Source organism: Bubalus bubalis, chromosome 18 (assembly GCF_019923935.1).
Source record: "Bubalus bubalis isolate 160015118507 breed Murrah chromosome 18, NDDB_SH_1, whole genome shotgun sequence".
NCBI lineage: Eukaryota > Metazoa > Chordata > Mammalia > Artiodactyla > Bovidae > Bubalus > Bubalus bubalis.
The window spans coordinates 8417970-8441679 of record NC_059174.1 but is presented as its reverse complement, the minus strand read 5'-3'; the positions used below and the strand labels follow the sequence as shown (position 1 = coordinate 8441679).

Here is a 23710-nt window from a genome sequence, read left to right as displayed (position 1 = left end):
GTGCCAATTTTACGAATCTAGCGCACATGCACAGGGCACCGGGAGGAAGGGATGGGGAGCACTCATTTATCTGAAACAGACCAAGAGGCACCAACTGACCACAAGCGCGAGGCAAACCAACATTAAGATGTGGCCATCGAATGAACTACAACAGTATTAAACTTTATTATTTGAGACTTTTTAAAGCAAGGGGGACCCAGTTCTATTCTGCAGAAGTTAGACTAGGAAAGCCACAGTCAAAGTAAGGTATTAAGGCTGCTAGAATAGTGAAAATCTTGTTATGAACAGAAAGATCAAGGGGTTTGATGAAGTCTGGGAGAAAAGAGACTTGTGGGGATAAAATAACAATTTGCCTATCTGAAAAGGACCATCACAATAAACAGGAGGACCTTTTCTGTTGATCTGATGAACCAGGTTTGACTAAAGATACAAAGAAGTTTATTAATAATGAGATGCCTTCTGAGCTATGAACTGCCACTCTGTCAGGGGAGATATTCAAGCAGAGGCCATCTGACAACCTGGCCCAGATACTTTAGTATCTACTCAGTGAGGTATGAAATTTAGTTGGCTTTCTGTATTACCATTCATTCACCTCCTTCTGCATACAGTGACATTATTTTCTTAACCCCAAACCAAGACCTGTGGTCCTAAGAAGACTGTGTTTCAAAGACAGTCCTGCAGATATAGAGCTATTGGCTACCAAAATATTGAGTTTCTAGGATATATCAGTGATTGAAACAATGGGGAAAATATCTGAAATGAGAACTTTCCTGGGGAAAGGGATTTATAGAACCACTCTAGGGCAGGCATTTTCCTCTCCTGGAGTTTAGTTCAGTTCAGTTCAGTTGCTCAGTCGTGTCCGACTCTTTGCAACCCCATGGACTGCAGCACACCAGGCTTCCCTGTCCATCACCAACTCCCGGAGCTAACTCAAACTCATGTCCATTAAGTCAGTGATGCCATCCAACCATCTCAAGCTCTGTCACCCCCTTCTCCTCCCACCTTCAATCTTTCCCAGCATCAGGGTTTTTTCAAATGAGTTAGTTCTTCACATCAGGTAGCCAAAGTATTGGAGTTTCAGTTTCAGCATCAATCCTCCCAATGAATATTCAGGACTGATTTCCTTTAGGATGGACTGGTTTTATCTCCTTGCAGTCCAATGGACTCTCAAGAGTCTTCTCCAACACCACAGTTCAAAAGCATCAATTCTTCGGTGCTCAGCTTTCTTTATAGTCCAACTCTCACATCCATACATCACTACTGGAAAAACTCCTAGAGTACTCATTTTTCAATCAGATAGGCAGAAACTCTTGGTTAGCATTCACTTGCTTTTTTCTTAGTACAGCAAGTTTTCTTGAACTATGGCCTCTTCTTCCAAAAACTGAGAACAAAAATATGTATTCAGAAAATCAAGAAGCTCTCAGAAAAGTTTCTTGGAATATAGTAAAAGTCCAGGCCCTCCTATAGAAGCTATGCCAGTGTTAGGGGAAACACTGACTGAAACCACTCATCCAGGCCACATAATATTCAGCAATGTAAGTTATTTTATAGCAGGAGGTCCTGGTAAGGAACCCAGAACTAACAAGCTACCCCCAACCAGAAGAATTCGGGAAAAATCAAAAGGAGATACCACATGTCCTACTATACTCCCAGAGTCCTCCTCAATGGAATCCCTCTTGGCTTAGCAAGGCGTGTACCACCAGGAAGGACTCTGAGTCAGAATGACTGGCCAGAGACAACCCAGAAACTAATCCCATCACCATAAAACCCAAGACTGTGAGCCACGTGGCAGAGCAGTTCTCCTGGGTTCCCTTACCCTCCTGCTGTCTGCCCAGGCTCCCTTTCCCAATAAAGTCTCTTGCTTTGTCAGCATGTGTGTCTCCTCAGATAATTCATTTCCGAGTGTTAGACAAGAGCATGCTCTCAGACCCTGGAAGGGGTCTCCCTTCCTGCAATACCAAACCTTCCCTCATGGCATCACTTCTGCCTTTGTGGGGATTCTCTATTCTGTGCAGCTACTCAAAATTGCAAACTATCCTGGTTCCTCCAGCCTGGACCAAAGAGCCTCCCAACCAACTCTCCACCTTTGGATTCTTGCTCCAGACGTAGGTGGGTCAAAAGAACTCCCACCCCAACCCTTGGCCAAATCTGGACTCTCTATCTTAGAATTACAATACTATCTTTTAATACCAGATAGCATTCACTGAGCTGGTATCAGCCATTTCCTATTAGACACAATGTTCTTTTCAATAGACTACTTTGTTTCACACTGACAGTCATTTTTCACCCTGCATAGCAGAATTTCAAAGCCAAGAATCCTGTATTACACAGTAAACAAACAAAATTAGACTCAAAATTGCCTTTTTTGATTTTGATATATTAATCAACTCTTTAGGAAAGCTTCTAAACATTTTCAATTACATCAAAAACAGGCTGGCAACATTTTCCAACTTTAAAAAAAAACAAACAGGCTTGTTAAAGGTTTGTTTTCTATGCCACAGATACTGTATATTACATATTTGCAACTATTTCTGTTTTAGGACAGATTGATTAATAGCATCAGCTCTAAAATCCCAGCATGTCCACAGGGGGTAAAAAGTATTTCCGTCTGTGATCCTTATGAACCAAGGCAGATATATCTATTTTGCTGTGTTTGCTTCTTCCTTCAGCAGCAGCCTCAGATACCGGCACCTCTCCGAGACTATAGGCTTCACTGTTGCCATTAAATGCTAATCGTTGGCCAGGTGCACAATAGTGGGTTAAATGAGCCCAGGGCAAAGAAGTCTTGATATGCCGAAGGCCTGGCCTCCCTCCTGTACTTGACATCTACCTTGACTGCGCAGGAAAGCTGGCATTTGAACTAACAATGAAAACATCCTAAAAAAACAAAACAGGAAATATGGTATAGTTGACAGGGATAAATAAAAGAAAATGTATACTGGGCAATTATGTGTTTAATAAATTCGATGACAACAATAGCTGCTGCTGCTGCTGCTAAGTCGCTGCAGTCATGTCCAACTCTGTGCGACCCCAGAGACGGCAGCCCACCAGGCTCCCCCGTCCCTGGGATTCTCCAGGCAAGAACACTGGAGTGGGTTGCCATTTCCTCCTCCAGTGCATGAAAGTGAAAAGTGAAAGTGAAGTTGCTCAGTCATGTCTAACTCTCCGCGACCTCATGGACTGCAGCCTACCAGGCTCCTCCGTCCATGGGATTTTCCAGGCAAGAGTACTGGAGTGGGTGCCACTGCCTTCTCCCACCAATACCTAAAGTGCTAAAATTATGTCTGTTACTTAAAGAAGTGGAAATCATAGGAAGAATGCTACCAAGACAACTGAAATGTTTACACATTCTTCCTAAATGTATTCTTTAAGAAAAGAGCTTAAGACTACTCCTGCTGCTAATTGCCCAAGTTTTTTTTGTAACCTTTAGAGGACTATCTTGGTGGTGGTGGTGTAGTCGCTAAGTCGTGTCCGACTCTTGCGACCCCATGGACTATAGCCCTCCAGGCTCCTCTGTCCATGGGATTCTCCAGGCAAGAATACTGGAGTGGGCTGCCATTTCCTTCTCCAGGGGATCTTCCCAACCCAGGGATCGAACCCAGGTCTCCTGCATCACAGGCAGACTCTTTACCAACTGAGCTACAAGGGAAGCCTCAGAGGACTATCTTATCTACTAGTTAAAACTTGCAAGTTATCAGGATTTACTGAATCCCCGCAGTTTGCAGAGTGTGTCACATGCAAGAATACAAAAGAATTAGAATACAGATGATCTGCTGATAAAGGGGGCCCACATTATAGGGTAGAAACCAGACAAAAAATTTGCAAAATACATAAGAATACTCTGAAATGTGAAAATGAATATAATCTGTTATGTAATTACTTAGGGCTTTATGTGACCCATAAAGCCTTGGGGATTTCACCTCCCTTACTGGCTCAGGCTGTAAAGAACCTATCTGCAATGCAGGAGTCTGCCTACAGGAGAACCGGGTTTGATTCCTGGGTCAGGAAGATCCCCTGGAGAAGGAAATGGCAACCCACTCCAGTATTCTTGCCTGGAGAATCCCATGGACACAGGAGCCTGGTGGGCTACAGTCCATGGGGGTCACAAGAGTCAGACATGACTTAGTGACTAAACCACACCTCTGAAATGAAACACAGAACTTGAAAGCTTTCAGCACTTGAAGGAGTTTCTCCCAGAGGATGTAGGGGCTATACAAGTAATCACTGCTCTGTCCTGTGATTTTTCTTACACACACACACACACACACACACGAGTTTTCTTGGTACTCCTTAATACAAATGAGACGTACTAAGATTTTCAAAAAGACTTATTTCACTTTGTGTAAGATTCTTGAAAAAGCAGTCAAGTTTATGGAGTCCAGCACAACAGCTACCCAAACCCCTTGACCCCAACAAATATTCACATTCTTACTCCCCAAAGGAGCTCAACATGAGGCTGGGGCCTCATAGACGCCATTAAAGACAATTTTTAGGGCCTGTCCCAATATTCTCCCAAATTTGAGATGCCTCTCATCTCCAGCAAAAACTGCACTTTAATTCTTTATAGCAAGATGGGGAGGAAATTTCAGGAGGCCAGAAGATTGAGATCACATGCTTTTCACTTCCAATCAAATGATACACCAAATAATCTCAGTATTACTCATACTACTTCCTGAATTCTACTTAAAAGTGAAAGAATTTTAATTATCCAAGGCTGGTTTCTTTAGGGGCTGAACTGGAGGAAGGTTTCCCAGAAAGTAGACAGAGTCCTAAAAAAGGTTTTGAATTGTCTATGGACAAAAATTAAAAACCCAAAGTGACATCCTTTACATCTTCATTTTGCCTTGCATGGGACAGGAAAAAACAATTTCTTCCCAGTCTCTCTTGGAGAAGGCAATGGCACCCCACTCCAGTACTCTTGCCTGGAAAATCCCGTGGACGGAGGAGCCTGGTAGGCTGCAGTCCATGGGGTCGCTAAGAGTCAGACACGACTGAGCGACTTCACTTTGACTTTTCACTTTCATGCACTGGAGGAGGAAATGGCAACTCACTCCAGTGTTCTTGCCTGGAGAATCCATGGACAGAGGAGCCTGGTGGGGGGCCGTCTATGGGGTTGCACGGAGTCGGACACGACTGAAGCGACTTAGCAGCAGCAACAGCAGCCCAGTCTCTCCCTACAGACGTACCTACTAAAATGTACTAGTAAGCAGGTGTTCTCAATTAACAGGCTTTAAGCAGGTATTTCTTAAGCTGTATGCAAATTTTCTCTTTTTCTTCCTTATTCTAAATATACAGCAGCCTGTCTACCAGAAAAGGGGATGGGGGTTTTGTTCTTTAATTAAGAACACTTATCATCCTCTATTAGTCTATTTAACACCAAGAAAAGAAGCCATGCCAAGGGCCCAGGCCCCACCTGGGCACTTTCCTACCGGTCTTTCTGAACAGGCCCATCTGTGCAGCTCACAGATGGCTTTGCCGAGATGACTGATGAAATACCTAAGGGGACACTGTCACACTTTACTGAGACCCTCTATAATCTACATTCATGGTCTGGTAACTGATAACAAATCTCTTGATGAAGCCATATGAAAACTGACTCCCCCTTTACTATTATAGAACAGGCATACTACTCTGTCAGTAACTCTACACAGTAAGAGTGTGTGAAGAGACAGTAGCCAAAACAGTGTCTTATTCAGTAGTGAAATTAACTGAGGAGACTTTCTTAAAGGTGGTAAGATCTCCCTGTAGACTTGATCATTCTCCAATTAACCAAATGCATTTATTTTATAAGTCTCCTATAAATTGTAACCCTGGTAATTTACATGAATCAATTAATGCCTATGTCTAGTAATCATCCAAAAGAAAAATTAAATATATTGAAATATATGTAAGTTAATTTTTTGTTTCACTTATCACAACATGAATCTTTCCTCACATATGTTCAGTCTTATCAATCTACAGCTGCTATTGCATGATTCTGTGCTCATGACTTTTAAAAAAGGAGGAAAGTTAATTTTAAGACACCCAAATTAAGCATTTTTGGTAGGAAAACACTATGTCAATTCAAAAGAGATTGCTATGTTAATGTAACAAAAGATCTAAAGCATTCCTCACACTGACAAAAGTAATCCCCCATTCAAGTTGGCCCCCAAATGATGGGGTACCCAAAAGGAAATGAAATTGCAGCAAAATGGGACCCTATGAGGATTAATAATTTTACAATTTCACAATATTTACATGATTATAACTAAAACATTAACTCCAGGTATAAAGACATGTAACTGGTTAGTACAAGTTTAAATACTTACAGTTATCAAGACAGCAGTCATTGGCAAGCGAAACCACGAGAGGAGAGGCCCCTGCTATGCCTGATCCTGCTGAGCAATTTTCAGACCTCAGCTCATTCTGGCAGCTATGAGCAAAGAATATACAGAAACCAGAATTATAATTACATGATTTTACATTGTATCAATTAGCATGCTTCCATTGAAAATAGTAAAAGGCTGAGTAAAATTGGTTTCAACAATGCCTTTTATTATATTACAAAACAAGAGGTCCACAGGTAGAGTAGCTCCAGGGCGAGTTCACTAGGTAACTCAACAACGTCAACTAGGAACCAGGCCTTTCTATCTGTCTCCTCTGCCAATGAAAGCATGCTGGCTTGTCCCCTGAGGCTGGTCCTCCTCAAAGTCCTAAGACAGTGTCTGCAATTCCAGGCACTACATAAAGATGACAACATTAAGAGACAGAAATGTTTGCTTCTACGCATAAATTTTATCCAGAAGCACCCTCCTTCCCAAAGACTCCTCTCAACTCTCATTGGTCAAAACTATGTCACAAACTCACGTCTAAATCAACTACTGGAAGGGTAATAATGAGATTTAGAATGTCTGGTTTCGACTACTCAAGATTTACCTCCCCGTCAGGTTGAGGGTTACTCCAACTTCCCCTAAAGCCTAATATCTGAGGAAAAAATAGGATTCTAATAGCAAGAAACCGTGTTCCTCCAAGGAGATGTATTTTAGGTTAGTGGAGTAGGCAGCCTAAAGTATCTGCTACATACATCTAATAAGAATAGAAATAGACCTTAACTCACTACACATGGCTCAATGCATGAAGCTGACACGAATGGTTTAACTGACAGTATCGTAGATCTAAGATTAGCCATTGTTGCTGCAGAGGTATATCTTCATAGAAACTTGCAAAGACATGAATCTCTGTTTAAAAGGCAGTAATTATAATTGAAGAACAAATCATGGCTAAATCCATATTATCTATATGAACCCAGAAAAGATATTTCCTCTTTTATTGAAAAATCAAGGATTCCCTTTACGGGAAATTTCTCTTCCAATGAGTTTCCTGTAATAGTTTCACATTCCAGATGTGCATTTGTAATAAGCTTGTGTTGGTTAGTTGGGCTCAATTTATCTAATGAGCCACTGAAGTGGACAATTCTTGATGTAAATTAGGAATTGTGGCTGCATTAAAAAGTAATTTATTATATAAAGTACTATCTGAATATAGTCAGACATACATCATTTAATTTTTTCCTTTCCATTCATTTATTACATGGCCATCTCACACATGGAAAAAATAGCTAGGATACTTGTTAAATATGCTCTTTTCTAAAATATTTTATCAATTCTAATGAGAAATAACAGTGATGAAATATTTTTAATGCCATATCAAATATATTTAAGTGATGTCAGGAGCGACAATGTGGCACAACCATAAAGCAATCCACTGTGAGGGAAGAAACATGAATTCTAACAGCATTTCTTCAGTATTCACTATGTACCAGGCACTGTGCTAAGCATTTAACTCGCATTCATTTATTTAATCTTCCTAATACCCCCAACAAACTATGTACCATGGCTATCCCTTTTTCAGGTGTGGAAAGTGAGGCACAGAGAGATGACCCAGCTGGCACAAAGTCACAAAACTAGTAAGTGGCAGGGGCAGGCTGCAGAACTTCAGAGGCAAAGCACTTACCATAGTTCAATATGACCTCTCTAGTCCCAGAACTGCCACTAGTTGCTTAACTTTGTTGGAACCACTGTTTCCTAATGAGTTAAATAAAGAGTTGGGTGGAGATCTTTAAGAAAATTTCTAGCTCTAACACTTAAAATATCATGAAAACTGTAACCTTACAGAATCATCCTCTGTCAAACTCTTTATATTAAAGTTGCATTTATCACAAAACCAAACACCCATGTCTGGATACTTACTTTCTAGTAACAGTTGGAAGATAATACAGAGGAAGAAATAATTAAAAAGCCAATCATGGCATATAAGTCACAGGAAAAATACATCTCCTTGGAGAAATACAGTTGCAGCTTATCAGACCTAAATTCATGAATTTCTTCAGATGCTGGGTGTGAGACCTACCTAGAGGAAAGGTTACATAACTGGGTTTTCTACAATATGGCCTGTAAATTACCTAAAAGCTTCCAAAGCATGTACAACATTTTCTGACATTAGGCAGTGGAAAACTCTTCACCCTTCAGAGCAATAAGCCCCCTTCTGTCTGGACCTCCAAACTTTCACTTTCAAAGGAATTAGAATTGAATTATTTTAAAATATCTTAACAAACATAATTACAAGTACTTGTAAGATTCCTCAAAATAACCTCTTTGGAGTATCCAGACAGAGACACAGAGTAGAGCTATATATTTGCAGAAGAATTAATATTAAATTATTTCTCCAAGCACTGTGAACTACCCACTAGAGTGACCATTCAGCTTTTCTGAAGAGCAAAATTTTAAATCTAAATGATTAAAGTCTCAAATTTTATTTCAATAACACAACCAGGATTGGACAGTATCTTCTTTCACTGTGTGAAATACATGCTGTACTTTTTCACTATGTGTAAATGTGGTCTAAGTTCTGGAAAACTGACAGGGGCATTTTCTTAAAATCTATAGAACTCCTGTTGCTCCCTGATGGAATGAACAGAGAAAAGGAGTACAAAGGATTTCAAAAATTTCAAAACACTCATCTTTTTAAAAAGTTAATTGAATAATTTCAGCAAATTTTTGTAAGCATCAGTTTTCCTTGTTTAGAGACAGTTTTCTTTTGGAAAAAGGGCTTCCCTGGTGGCTCAGAGGTTAGAGCGTCTGCCTCCAATGCGGGAGACCTGGGTTCAATCCCTGGGTCAGGAAGATCCCCGGGAGAAGGAAATGATAACCCACTCCAGTATTCTTGCCTGGAGAATCCCATGGACGGAGAAGCCTGGTAGGCTACAGTCCACGGGGTTGCAAAGAGTTGGACATGACTAAGCGACTTAACCTTCACCTTCTTTTGGATACTCAGTAATATCTCAATTATCCCCAGTAGGTAAAAGATGTAACAATATACAGAATACAGAAATAATTTTTGTATCCTACTATGTGGGTTTGTAGGTATTTTGTTATGTAGGCTATTTTGCTTTCCTATTGCATTTTTTATGTTAAATAATAAGTTAATTTGTTATTCCTGAACAACAACAACAACAATTTACCCTGAGAAAGCCCAAAGCATTGTGAATGCCAATGTCAAGTTGTGAAAAATAAATCTGCTACAGTATGCAAGGACTAATCCATAACAACTTTCTTAAAAAGATAGTTTTAGCATGTTTACATATATAATGTAAAATGAATCCCAAATAAAAGTGCTGGGAACTTCTATTCCCATATACTTGTAATTCTGCTGTCCTACATTTATGGAACAGATAAATTAAGAAGAGCTTTATAAGAATTCTCAGCAAGAAAGAAAAGTTAGGTGACTGGATAACTGCACATAAAGCCGCTCTTGACACGAACCTTCTGCCTGTCATTTAAAAGTTTCTCATATTAGAAAAGCATGATGTTCTTTTGAGGTTGTTTCTCCCTTTAGGCCTCCAAGCCAGATTCTACAGACTATGGGGGGAAATGAGAGGAATTACTACTTGGTTTTGCCTGAGCTATTAAGTTTATAGTAAAATAAAATAAGGTAAAATATTGCAAAACAAAGTAATTAAAGCTAACATAGACACTAAGCAAAAAAAGAGTCAAACAAGTATGAATTGAAATAATGAAACTCATTCTGTAACTGTGAGACCTTCAGATCCAAGGGAAGTGGGACCATCAGTGAAGTGCATGGGCAGGGGAGTCCCAACACCTAATTTCCAAGCCTGGTCAGCCTCTTCCAAACTCTGGCAAGTTATTTAACTGCTCTAGATCATGTTTATTCATAAGTGAAATTGGAATACCCACTTCAAAGGGTTATGGTAAGAAACAATCAGATTGAAAGCAATTGTCAAAGTGTCTGCACCTAGCTAACACTCTATATGTGCTAACTGCTACTCTTATTAACCCAGGAGTAAGGATTATTCAACTGAGGGACACTATCTGGACAGGATAGCCTGATCTAAAAATGTCTCTCATTTCTCATACTGATATAATTTAAGTTATTCCTTTCATGAATTCTTTTTTGAAAACTTAATTCCAAAAGTAATACACATATATTTTATAAATAAAAAATACTAAAGAATAGGTTAAAAGTAAGAGTCCTATAACTATCTCTAATACCAACTGTGATTATCTTACTTTAAAGGTAACAACTATTCTTGGTTTGATGTATTATAAATGTGTCTATGCTGTTACATATTTAAACAAAAATAGATGTGGTTTTTTATAATTCTTTAAAGTAGAAACTGAATCATGTTATAAAAATTACTCTATTATTTGCTCTTTCACTTAACAACATGTCCAGGATATCCTTCAGTATATGTTACTATATGAAGATTTATGCTGTTGACATAAGTTTAATTTTAAATTTTAAATAAGGAGAAAAAATAAATGATGAAAATAAAGAGGCAGCATTCTTTCATCATGTTTAACTTTTAAGAGCAATGACAGCTTTGTAATTACATTGATTTTTAAGTCCTTTATCATTTAGAGATATCTACTGAAATATTTGGGCTTCCCTGATAGCCCAGTTGGTAAAGAATTCACCTGCAATGCAGGAGACCCCAGTTTGATCCCTGGGTTGGGAAGATCCCCTGGAGAAGGGAAAGGCTACCCACTCCAGTATTCTAGCCTGGAGAATTGCATGGACCCATGGGGTCACAGAGTCAGACACGACTGAGTGACTTTCACTGAAATGTTTACTGATAAATTATATCATACCTAAGACTGGCTTCAAAATAATTGGAAGAGGGATAGAGAGAAGGAAAATGAGGGAACAAAAATAATACAAGATTGGCTATGAATTAATAATTAAGCTGGTTGGTGAGTATACGAGTGTTTTTATTTTTCAGGACATGTGGGATCTTAGTTTACCGACCAAGGATCAAACCTGCATCTCCTGAATTGCAAGGTGGACTTTCATCCACTGGATCACCAGGGAAGTCCCCGTATGAGTCTTAATTAGACTACTCTCTTCTCTGCATTTTTAAATATTTTTGACATTTTCCATATTAAAAAAATTAACATTTTTAAATCCTTTAAATTTAGCTGCTAAATTCCAAATGGCTATGAATTTAACTTACAGTAATTAATTTCTGATTAGGTAATTTAATCAATAAAACCAATGGTTCCCAACACCCATCCCCTAAGCAGCACAAACAAACTTAGCTTCCTCATAGTCTGAATGTTGCTATAAAAATCTAAATACAATAACCAGCCCAGAGAAGCAATATTCACTAATGTTATGGGAGTATTTATCGACAAGTGTAAATTATAAACTATTATAATTATTGCTTTTTAGAGTTAATGACAGACGAAGTGTTTTTCTCTTATATTGAAACTGGAGCAGCTGGATGAAAATAGAAAAACAGTTCTTTACGTATGGCCAAGAGAAAGAAAAAATCAAGAAGATAATGCTGTGTGCTCTACTCATCCAGATAAAAAGACACAATCTTTTTATCTTTCTGGTGTACTCACCAAAGCTCTGCCCCCCTGAAGCCAAGAGGAGACCTTTGTATGGCACTAGAGTAGAATACTTTTTGAATCTTTGGTTTGTATTTTTCTCTATATACACCTCAATAGTTTCAAGAAGACAGACAACCCCTTAACATCTTAAAGTCCACAGAACACAAGCTGCATGGATTCTACAGTTCTTCCTGACTCTTGGAGAGTCTACACTCACTGAAGTACATCCATGAGGCCTGACGCCAGACGGGATAGCCAGAGTACCTTCTAAGGCAGCAAAAGGTAAAAGGAAAAGTTTTCTCAGTATTGGAAACAGGTCAGAAGGATTCAGAAGGTCTAGTGAGACACAGAGCATGGCAGGACAAGAGGGTGTCTGTGTGGTGCACCCAGAGAGATTGAATGCTTGGCCCCCTGGTCCTTTCAAAGATTCCTAACACCAAGCATGGACTACAAACAGTGGTAAAACAGAGTCTAGTGCACCTAGCTAGCTGGACCATGGCATCTCCAGTGAGATCCAACGATCAATTACAAGAGCTATGATCTTCACTATGATTTGGCACCATTTAAGATCCTAAACCGGAGTCTCCTGCATTGCAGGCAGATTCTTTACCAACTGAGCTATCATGGAAGCCCATCCCAGGTTGGGGAAGATCCCCTAGAGAAGGGATAGGCTACACTCTCCAGAATTCTTGGGCTTCCCTTGTGGTTCAGCTGGTAAAGAATCCAACTGCAGTGTGGGAGACCTGGGTTGGGAAGATCCCCTTCTGGCCTGGAGAATTCCATGGACTTTACAGTCCATGGGGTCGCAAAGAGTCAGAGGTGACTGAGCGACTTTCACTCACTCAAGAACCTGAATTTTTGCACAATGTTTGGGACAGGAGAGTACTACATAAATATTTAGATTTAATTCCTGCCATCCCAGAAGTATGATGAGGTTTTACTTAGATCTGGGTTTAAGTGACTTCAAATAAAATAAATATGTGCAATAGTTTTTGCAGATCTGTGAATTCTGTTTAATTCACACAGATGACTCCAGTTAAAAAGCAATCATGCCAATAAAACTGGCTATGAAAGCAACCCGCATCCACGCTATAATGATAATCATCTTTCACATCTGCACAGTTTTGTACATTTGGTAAGGTGTTTTCATGTGTTATCTCATTTGATCCTCACAGGGTTAAGAGGGTTCGGTAGCTCTTAAACTGTTGAGAGTAGATGGTGCAGGAGCAAATGACTTATTGGAAGAGCAGATTTCTCCCAGGTATCTGGTCATTAGTTATTTCCTTTGCTCAGCTGCATTCTCTCTCTCTCAGAATAAGAGGAAAATTTTATTCAACTCTTCCTTTAAAAACATCTGTGCAAAGTTGTCATTTCTCAGATGAATTTCACAGAACCCAATGAGGATGATTTCTTAAGAGGCTGCAATTTAGGCTGCCACCCAATGGTGATAGTAAGTCATGGCCAAACCTTCTCATGATACAGAAAAACAGAACAAAACAAACACTCACAGGCACAGCCGCCAAAGAAAAAAGAGATTATACCACTTTGCAATGCCTTCTTACTATCAGAAACAGATATCTTTCTTAAAGTTAAAACTATTCAACAGACATAAAGTTTATTTAGAGAGTATTTTTCTATTTCAAACTTTCAAAGCCAAAGGATTTCACAGAAGTTGCCTGTGAGGAATGGGAGTTCGGGGAACGAAGCAGGTAAGGTTTTCATTTCTCTACTTAGAGCACTTGTATATTTTTGTATTGGTTACAATAAAATGTATTACTTTTATAACACTAATTTGAAAACTAGATAGTTTTTAATCAGAGGAATCTAATATCTAATTCAATTATTTTCCTCTTTATCACAAAACATCATTGCTGATTCTCTTTTCAGGAACTGAAAAAAGAATACCTTCATTTCTTTAATAGTTCACTTCTGTCATGAAAAACCCTGCCCTGGCTTGTCCATGTCCTCTAGGCCAGGAATTTCCAACTGTGGCAAGAACACCAGAGAAAGACTCAGAATGAAAATTTCACTCTCCATCAACCTACACCATCTGGTGAGTGTACAAGGCTGAATGCATTTGCCATCACTTTTTCAGGCATACTCAGGGCAAACAGGTAGTAACCATCTAGGAAAGCGGGTGGGAGGCGGGGGTGGGAATTGTTTCTTTTGTAAAGTTATAACAGGAAATATTTCTCCAAAAGGCAAAAATGCATTTTAATATCTGTAAAACTTACTACAGATAGTAAATAAAATAACAATAGCTACAAACATAACTTTATTTGTAAGAAAAACAATGGGCTTTTTATTTTTGCAGTGTGGGACTCATATTCTTAAGAGTGACAGAGGGATATGAAACAGTGAAAGCCACTGATTTGGCTTGGTTCAAAGTCCCAGCAGCCTCCTTTTCAACTACTGGCTTTGACTTCTATAATTTTTTTCATGAGTAAGAACTTGTCATAGGTAAAGAGAAAACCATTTAGTCTCTCCAGCCCTCTGTTTTAACTTTTCTTTTGTTCTTCCTTATTATTAGTAAACACACAATTTTCCCTTGAAGAAAATAAACACCCATCTTAACTGTGTCTTGACTTCCACCACCATAACATGTTCCCCCAACAATTCATTCCCACATTCTTTTTCCCTCTGTGAAACCCCTCCATCAAATAAATGTCTTCCAGGTTTAGACATGGTAGCTTCATATGCATAAATTTGATCATATTTTTAAATATTTTGTCTTCTCAATCCCCATAGCAACTGGCTTCTTTAGAAACTTCCACAAAAAGTCCAAAGATATCATTATCTTTTAACTGAACAGAATATTTTGAATAGAATTAGTTCAGGAAAATAAGGTGGTTTCATTACCACATCCCTGGCCTTTCATTTCTCTTTTTTTTTCTTTTGTAAAACAAAAATTTAAATGCCAATTTCACTAGATAGAATTGGTTAGGTGTTCTGGGGTTTATCAGTTATTAAAGAACGTGTGTAATTTTCAAAGATGCTATCTCACCCATTTAAAAAAAAAAAAACCAGTTTTTCACTTACTGATTTGAGTAAGTATTTATTGAGTATACTAAGGACTGTTTGAAGCTTTGAAAGATTCAGGCAACTATTATAGCTCAGAACTGCCCTCCGGTACCTGCAATCATTCAGAAAACTAAGATCATGGCATCCAGTCCCATCACTTCATGGCAAATAGATGGGGAAACAGTGGAAACAGTGGCTGACTTTATTTTTCTGGGCTCCAAAATCACTGCAGATGGTGATTGCAGCCATAAAATTAAAAGACGCTTACTCCTTGGAAGGAAAGTTATGACCAACCTAGATAGCATATTAAAAAGCAGAGATATTACTTTGTCAACAAAGGTCCATCTAGTCAAGGCTATGGTTTTTCCAGTGGTCATGTATGGACGTGAGAGTTGGACTATAAAGAAAGCTGAGCACCGAAGAATTGATGCTTTTGAACTGTGGTGTTGGAGAAGACTCTTGAGAGTCCATTGGACTGCAAGGAGATCCAACCAATCCAGCCTAAAGGAGATCAGTCCTCGGTGTTCATCAGAAGGACTGATGTTGAAGCTGAAACTTCAATACTTTGGCCACCTGATGCGAAGAGCTGATTCATTTGAAAAGACCCTGATGCTGGGAAAGATTGAAGGCGGGAGGAGAAGGGGACGACAGAGGATGAGATGGTTGGATGGCATCACCGACTCCATGAACATGGGTTTGGGTAGACTCTGGGAGTTGGTGATGGACAGGGAGGCTGTGGTTCTGCTAAGTCGCTTCAGTCATGTCCGACTTTTAGCGACCCCATGGACTGCAGCCTACCAGCCTCCTCCCTCCGTGGGATGTTCCAGTCAAGAGTACTGGAGTGGGGTGCCATTGCCTTCTCCGGCTGTGGTTCATGGGATCACAAAGAGTCAGACACGACTGAGTGACTGAACTGAACTGAACCTGCAATCATGTTAGGTGACAATAAAAAGCAGTGTGTAATTAAATACTGAAACTGTAAAACAGCCCTATCAGCAGTAAAAGAAAAAAAAAAGAAAGTCATCATTTTTGGTTGATGTAAGAGTAATATGAAATTTGAATTGGGTTTTGAGAGATAGGCAGGATTTGAAAAGTTGAAAAAAGAGAAAACATTATTCCAGGCATCATTCCAGAAATAGAAGGCAGTATGAATATTTACATGGAAGGTGAATATGAAATGTTTGGAGGCACAGCAAGTAGATCAGTCTGGCTAGAGGAAATGAAGTTGAGGCATACAGTTCAGTTCAGTTCAGTCACTCAGTCATGTCAGATACAAGACAGGGCCAAAAAGGTAGGAGATAAGGCTAGAGGGTAGGTGTAGAAAGCCTTGTAATCAGTCTAGATTTTATCTAACAGATGATAGGATAAACTAGTTAAAACAGGAAATTAAAAGAAATTAGGAAGATTATCTTTTTTTCTTTTTCTGGCTGCACTGAGTCTTCACTGCATGCAGGCTTTCTCTAGCTGAGTCATGCAGGGGCTTTATGCCTGGGACAGATGAGATCTTAGTTCCCAGATGAGGGATCGAACACACATCCCTCACATTGGAAGGCAGATTCTTAACCCCTGGACCACTAGGGAGTTCCCAGGAAGAGTAATCTAAAAGAACATTTGAGATTACTTAAGGGTTAGACTTTCTCCCTCTCTTGTTTTTTTTCTTCCTCCATTTCCCTACTCTACTTTCAGTTAAAAGTCAGTCTCTAAACACTTTTCATTGAACTATAATTAAAATAGATAAATAAACTATTAGTTTCAAGTGTACAACATAATGATTCGGTAATTTTGTTCATTATGAAGTAATCAAAATAAAACCAGTTACCATCTATTACCATATAAAGTTGTTACAATATTATTTACAATATTCCCTATATGCACATTACATCTGCATGGCTTATGAACATAGGGATACAAATGATCATAGGGATACAAATGCACATAGGGATACAAATATCTTTTCGAGTCTGCATTTTCTCCAGGTAAATACCTACTAGTGGAATTGCTGAATCATATACAGCAGTTCTATTTTTAGCTTTTTTTGAGGACCCTCAACAGCCTGGAAAATCCCATGGACGGAGGAGCCTGGTAGGCTGCAGTCCATGGGGTTGCTAAGAGTCGGACACGACTGAGACTTCACTTTCACTTTTCACTTTCATGCATTGGAGAAGGAAATGGCAACCCACTCCAGTGTTCTTACCTGGAGAATCCCAGGGACGGGGGAGCCTGGTGGGCTGCCGTCTATGGGGTCGCACAGAGTCAGACATGACTGAAGTGACTTAGCAGCAGCAGCAGCAACAGTTTTCCACAGTGGCTGAACCAAGTTACACTCCATCCAACAGTGCACGAGGGTTCCCTTTCCCCCACATCCTCACCACCACTTGTTTCTTGTCTTTTTGAAAACAGCCAATCTGACAAGTATGTGGTATCCCACTGTGGTTTTGATTTGCATCCCCCCCATAGTGATGTTGAGCACATTTTCATGTGCTTTTTGACCATATATTTGTCTTCTCTGGAAAAATGTCTACTCAGGTCGTCTGATTTTTTAATGGAGTTGTTTTGGTTTTTGATACTGTGGTGTATATTTATTTTGGACATTGACTGCTTGTCAGATATATCATTTGCAACTATCTTCTCCCATTCCATGATTATCTTTTTGATCTGTTGGTGATTTCCTTCACTGTTCAAGTTTTTTACTTTGATACAGTCCCATTTGTTTATTTGCTTCTGTTTCCCTTGCCTGAGAGGACTGCTAAGACTGGTGTCAAAAAGTTACTGCCTAGTTTTCTTCTAGGAGCTTAACAGTTTCAGGCCTTACTTTTAAGACTTTATTCCATTTTGAGTTTATTTTATATATGGTGTAAGAAGGGATCCAGTTTCATTCTTTCTCATGTAGCTGCCCTATTTTCCCAACACCATTTATTGAAGAGACTATCTTTCCCCTATTATATACTTTAGCCTCCTTTGTCATAGATCAATTGACCATAAGAGCATGGGTTTATTTCTGTACTATTCTATCCTATCGTTCTATGTGTACATTTTTGTGCCAGTACCATAATTTTGATTACTAGAACTTTGTAGCATGCTATAGTTTCAAGTCTAAGAGTGTGATACTTTCAGCTTTTTCTTTTTCAAAATTGCTTTGGCTATTTGGGGCCATCTGTGGTTCAATACAAATGTTACCATTGTGTTCTAGTTCTGTGAAAAAAGCTACGCAAATTTTGAAAGGAACTGCATTGAATCTGTAGATTGCTTTGCGTAGTACAGACATTTTAAGGATATTGATTCTTCCAGTCCATGAGCATCATATCTCATTTCATTTATTTGCGTTGTTTTCAAATTCTTTTGTCTTTGTCTTATAGTTTTCAAAAGTACACATCTTTCAATTCTTTGGTTTAATTTATTCCTAGGTAATTTTCTTCTTGATGCAATTGTAAATGGGACTATTTCCTGCATTTCTTTCTCATAGTTTATTAGCATATAAAAATGCAACAAGTTTCTGCATATTAATTTTGTATCCTACAACTCTACTGAATTCATCTATTACTTCTAATAGTTTTTGGTGGTCAGTCAAAGTGGCTTCCCTGATATCTCAGAAAGAAAAGAATCTGCCTGAAATACAGGAGACTGGGGTTCAATCCCTGGATGGGGAAGATTCCCTGGAGAAGGGAATGGCTACCCATTCCTCTATTCTTGCTTGGAGAATTCTACAGACAGAGGAGCCTGGTGGGCTACAGTCCATGGGTTGCAAAGAGTCAGACACAACTGAGCAACTGTCACTTTTTCTACTTTCAGAGTGCTCTTAAGATGAACACAATTCTATTGTGCAATCCTGAAATGATGCCATTGTCCTGGTAAAACAGTTTAATAGCTTCACAGGAACTTTCAAAATCCTACTGACTTAACACATGGCCTTTGAGATCTGGCCCTAGCTTGCCTCTCCACACTTGTCACACAGTTGCCATCATTGAAAAAAATTTCCATCTGAATTAAGTATCTCCTTCATTCCTCCTGCCGCTTTCCCTTTTTTTCTCTGGCATACGCTTAATTTATCTTGAGGTCTCAGCTTAGGTGTTACTTTCCCAAGGAAGACTCTCCAAACTCCTGAAATCCAGATTAGGTTTCCTGCAATAAGTCTTATCTCAATGACAGCATTTAAGACCTATATCCTTGTCTACGACATACCATTAGGAAGAGGTAGTTTCCCTACCACCTATCAAAGGGCCAAGAGCATAACACATATTTAAAAATATTTGTTGAAGAATGAAAAAGGCAGAAAAAATAGGAGTCTATGATTGTTACTTATATAAAGGTAGTAAGATTTGGCAGCAAGAGGGAAAACATTTTGTGAGAAATAATAGATCTGACGTTGTGTGTCAGTTTCCTAACTGATGCTCTTTATTTGTCCTCCATGGCTGTATCAAAGGAACTCTCTTCCTTCCTGCCTCAAATAGATACTAACCTTGGCTTTGCTGTTTGGACTATTACAATGATTATCTTTTCTTTAGGTTATACACCCAATTTCTCTTTATACACCCAATTTCTCTTTAAAAAATTTCCCTCCCCATTGTGTATAGTCCTAAAGGGACTATAAATCAGGTCTTGCCCTCTCTTAGCTAAGATTCAATGAGATTCTCTCCTTGACTATGAAAATTTGAAAATCCTAACAGCAATCATCTGATGCTCTTTATTCCTGCAGTGACACTAATTCCCACTTCCTAGATACCTGCGTTGCCCTGGTTTCTTTCAACTTGCCCTTTTCTCCAGCCTTGTTATAAACTACTAGAAATGTCCTTCTAATAAATCCCCATTTTATTTAATAAGCCATGATCAATTTCTGGTACTTGCAAAAAACAAAAAGAACAAAAGCTAACTGAACGAAATAAAAAAGAAAGAAGGGGAGTGAAAGGGAGATAAAGAGAGAGCATAAAAGAGAAAAGAAAAAAGAAATACAATAGTAAAATAAATTATATATATAATTTTAAATTTCCTAGCAGATTCATTAAAAAAAAGAAACTGATGAAATTAATTTTAATGCTAGGTTTTATTTAGACCAATACATCCAAACTCTTATTTCAACATTTAATCAATATCAAAAATATAAATATTTTACTCTTGTTCCTTCCAAGTCTTTGAAATGTAGTATATATTTTACACTTACAGCACATCTCAACATAGACAGGCTAAAGTGAAATACAGTCCTGCCAAAATAATAAAATGTGTAAAACAGGAAAATATTTTACACTGCTATAGTTTTTAAATTTAAACAAATATTCCATTTTGCAGTCACATTAGCCACATTTCAAGTGCTCAGTAGCAACATATTAATCATAGGTTTACTGTACTGGGCTGCATAGCCTTAGAAATGATCTGCTCCAAGAGCGAAGAGACTCAGGGAACCTTTTCTTAATGGGTCTAGTTACTGGAAGTAATTGGAGGTTTTCACTCGTCCAACCAATTCCATTATGAAAGGATTCAGAATTGTGTGAAAACCTATGAAAATATCTCTTCCCCCCAAATGATGTTTCTTTGGCTGTGTAACTAAAACAGGTTAACACATTATTGAGTGTGAAACCTATCCTCTGTATTCTATAATTCAACAGCAGAGAGACATCAAGGAGTTATCTTCCCTGTCTGCAAGTTTAATTCAAAGTTAAAATTACATTATTACTCTTAAACCACTTTTCATTCATTACATTTTGATAGGTAGAGGCTTTGGGGATTTGTTTTAATTATAAGTATTTTCTATGTCAAATAAAAATGCATAATTTTGAAGGTTGAGAAATTTGACCTTTATCCCTCAGACAACAATATTCACTGTAAACTGTGGAGTAGGAGAGTGACCATGATGAAGCCAATGTTTCGGGAAAAGGAATCAGAATCCAGTGTCCAAGTATATTGGTAACAACAGAGGTCCAGAGGGGAAGTGTAGAGCTTCTAGCTTCCTTAGCTGGTATGCATATGCTCTTATTTCTTCAGGAATTGTTTCCCTCTTAAGTCTGACAAGACATGCGCCTATCTTTCAAGATAGTGTTCATAGTCAGCTATTTCCTGGATGCCTGGATGCAGATGGCAGAATGGATCACTTCTTCACCTTGGCTCTCACAGAACCTCTTTCAAAATGCTGAACAGAAGTCGAATTCATAGAGGCAGAAAGTAGTATAGTTTGCTGGGAGGAGAGGGAATGAGGAGTTTTTGTTCAATGAATAGCGTTTCAGTTTTGCAAGATAAGTTTTCTGTGGATGTATGGGAATTATGGTAGCACAAAACTAAATGACTAGAAGGCTTTTCCTCAGGCTAACTCCTCCCCCTTTCAGATCTCAAATGTCACACATTTAAGAGAACTTCCTTTTCCAGGCCAGAATTGTTTAGATGCCTTTTCTATATCCTCTCATGAGTCCCATATTTTCCACGTAGGGCTCTTATTATAATTGTAATCGAGAACTAATTTGGTGTCATAACAAAATAGTATGACCAGGTGGCTTAAGCCACAAAACTTTATTTTCTCACAGTTCTGAAGGCTAGAAGTTCGAGATGAAGGTTTCGTTTCTCCGGAGATCTCTTCTGGGCTTCCCTGGTGGCTCAGAGGTTAAAGTGTCTGCCTGGAATGCAGGAGACCTGGGTTCAATCCCTGGGTCAGGAAGATCCCCTGGAGAAGGAAATGGCAACCCACTCCAGTACTCTTGCCTGGAGAATCCCATGGAGGGAGGAGCCTGGTAGGCTACAGTCCGTGGGGTCACAGAGTCGGATAGGACTGAGCGATTTCACTTTTCAAATGGCCACCTTCTTGCTGTGTCTTTCCTCTGTACCTGCGCAATCCTGGTATCTTCCTGTGTATTCAAATTTCTTCTTATCAGGACACCAGTCAGATTAGATTGCCACCGACCCTAAGGGCCTCATTTTAATTTAATCACCTCCTTAAAGGTCCTGTTTCCAAATGCAGCCACCTTCTTTTAACCTTTTATTTTATATTGGAGTAGAGCCAATTAACAACATTGGGATAGTTTCAGGTGAACGGTGAAGGGACTAAACTATACATATACATATATCCATTCTCCCCCAAACTCCCCTCCCAACCAGGCTGCCACATAACACTGAGCAGAGTTGCATGTGCTGTACAGTAGCTCTTTGCTGGTTACCCATTCTAAATGCAGCAGTGTGTACATGTCATCCCAAACTCCCTATCCCTTCCTCTTATCCTTCCCCCTGGCAACCAAAAGTTCGTTCTCTAAGTCATACAGCCACATTCTGAAACAAAATTCTGATGAAATTTGGAGGGACTCAATTCTGCCCATAACATGTGATTACCTCTACTGTTCCCACTTGGTAAACTCTATGACAACTCATCTTGTTCTCATTACAGGACTTTCACAGTTGCTATTCCCTCCCTTTGGTACACTCTACTCCAGTCTTTCATACAACAATTTTTTTTTTCAGCTTCCAAGCATAGGCACTATCATCTGACAAGAGCAATCCCAGATCAGCTTATCTAATGTCACCCTAAAAGTCCCTCTAACACATCATCCTTTTCTTTCTGCCATGGCTCTCAGCAGATAGTCAGCTCCAAGAAAGGCAGGTCATGTGATTTCATGCATCAGTGTAGCTCAGAGATGAACCCAGTGTCTTACACACAGACACGAATGAGTAAGTTTCTATACCCGCTTACCATATTAAAAATGACTTTTTTTCCTCCTCTGAGAAAACCTGCCAGGGAATGACTATTTTATTCAAGTGTCAGCTCTGTGATCGATCTTAGCTCTAACACTTACTAGCTGTGTAAACTCTGGTAAGTCCCTTAATCTCTGGGCCTCAGGTTCCCAAACGATATGAGGACCACAATACCTTCTTCAGAGTTCTTATGAGGATGAACTAAAGTAATACACACTCCCAGGGGAAAAAAATAAAATAGAAAATTAAATTAAAAATAAAAAAAAATTTTTAATAATAAAAAATAGAAGACATGCGGTACTTAGCACAAGAATTCATTATATAGTGCACGCTATCAGCGGAAGAGCTATCAGGATGGGTGTTTTTCAAAGTGTGGCAGCTATGAATGGCACGAAAACTGTCTTTAGATGGTAATGCGCAGCATTAAAACTATCATCTTGGCAAAGTTATTTTAACTCTTCCTATGAAAATAAGGTCATGTTCTCATGCTCGTGTATTTGACATACACCTCTCCCTATTCTTCCTATTTAACTGGCAACTTAGGTTTAAAGACGCACACTCCAGTCAACAGGTGGATTTGACACTGTAAAGGCCATTCGGCAGCCAGACTGCCTGGGTTTACCCCCACCTCCCTCACCCTGACTTTGGGCTGGTTCTGGAACCTCCCTGTACCTCAGTTTATTCAACTGCAACAAGAGGATAATGATGGCCCCGTGGGGTTCTCAGGAAAATGAACTTATTACACATATGGAGTGCCACAGAAAACCCGCCAGCCACGTTAGAAACACTGAGGGGGAATGGTTGGTGCGGTCACTGTCTCAAAGTTCTCACCAAGGCAACTGGGTCTGCGACGCGCGGCCAGACGGGGTCTGTAAGGCGAGTGGCACGAGGCCGGTGCTCAGCCCTGAGGGGACCAATCGAAGCCCTCAGGGAAGGTCGACGGCGCCCAGAACTACGGCCTCCTGAGGCAGCAGCCGCTTTGGGTTCTCCCTCTCTCTAGGCGTCAAGTCGCTCTCACTCCTGCTTTGACAGCCGTGTTTACCCTGGGCTTCTGCGCGAAGAAAGCACCTCCTGAGACAAATGCTCCCTGAGGCGACAAGCAAAAAGCGCGGGCCAACTCAAAGCGCGAGAAACAG

The 23710-nt window shown here is 39.4% G+C and overlaps 1 long non-coding RNA gene across 1 annotated transcript; it reads right to left on the bottom strand.

Annotated features, from left to right (window-relative positions):
* Positions 1-2356: 2356 nt before the first annotated feature.
* LOC112580203 lies at positions 2357-23580 on the bottom strand. Its single transcript, XR_003104477.3, has 3 exons — positions 23406-23580; positions 6309-6412; positions 2357-2877 (listed from the first exon to the last, which is right to left on the bottom strand). It is a non-coding gene; the product is annotated as an uncharacterized LOC112580203 (long non-coding RNA).
* Between the last annotated feature and the right edge of the window lie 130 nt (positions 23581-23710).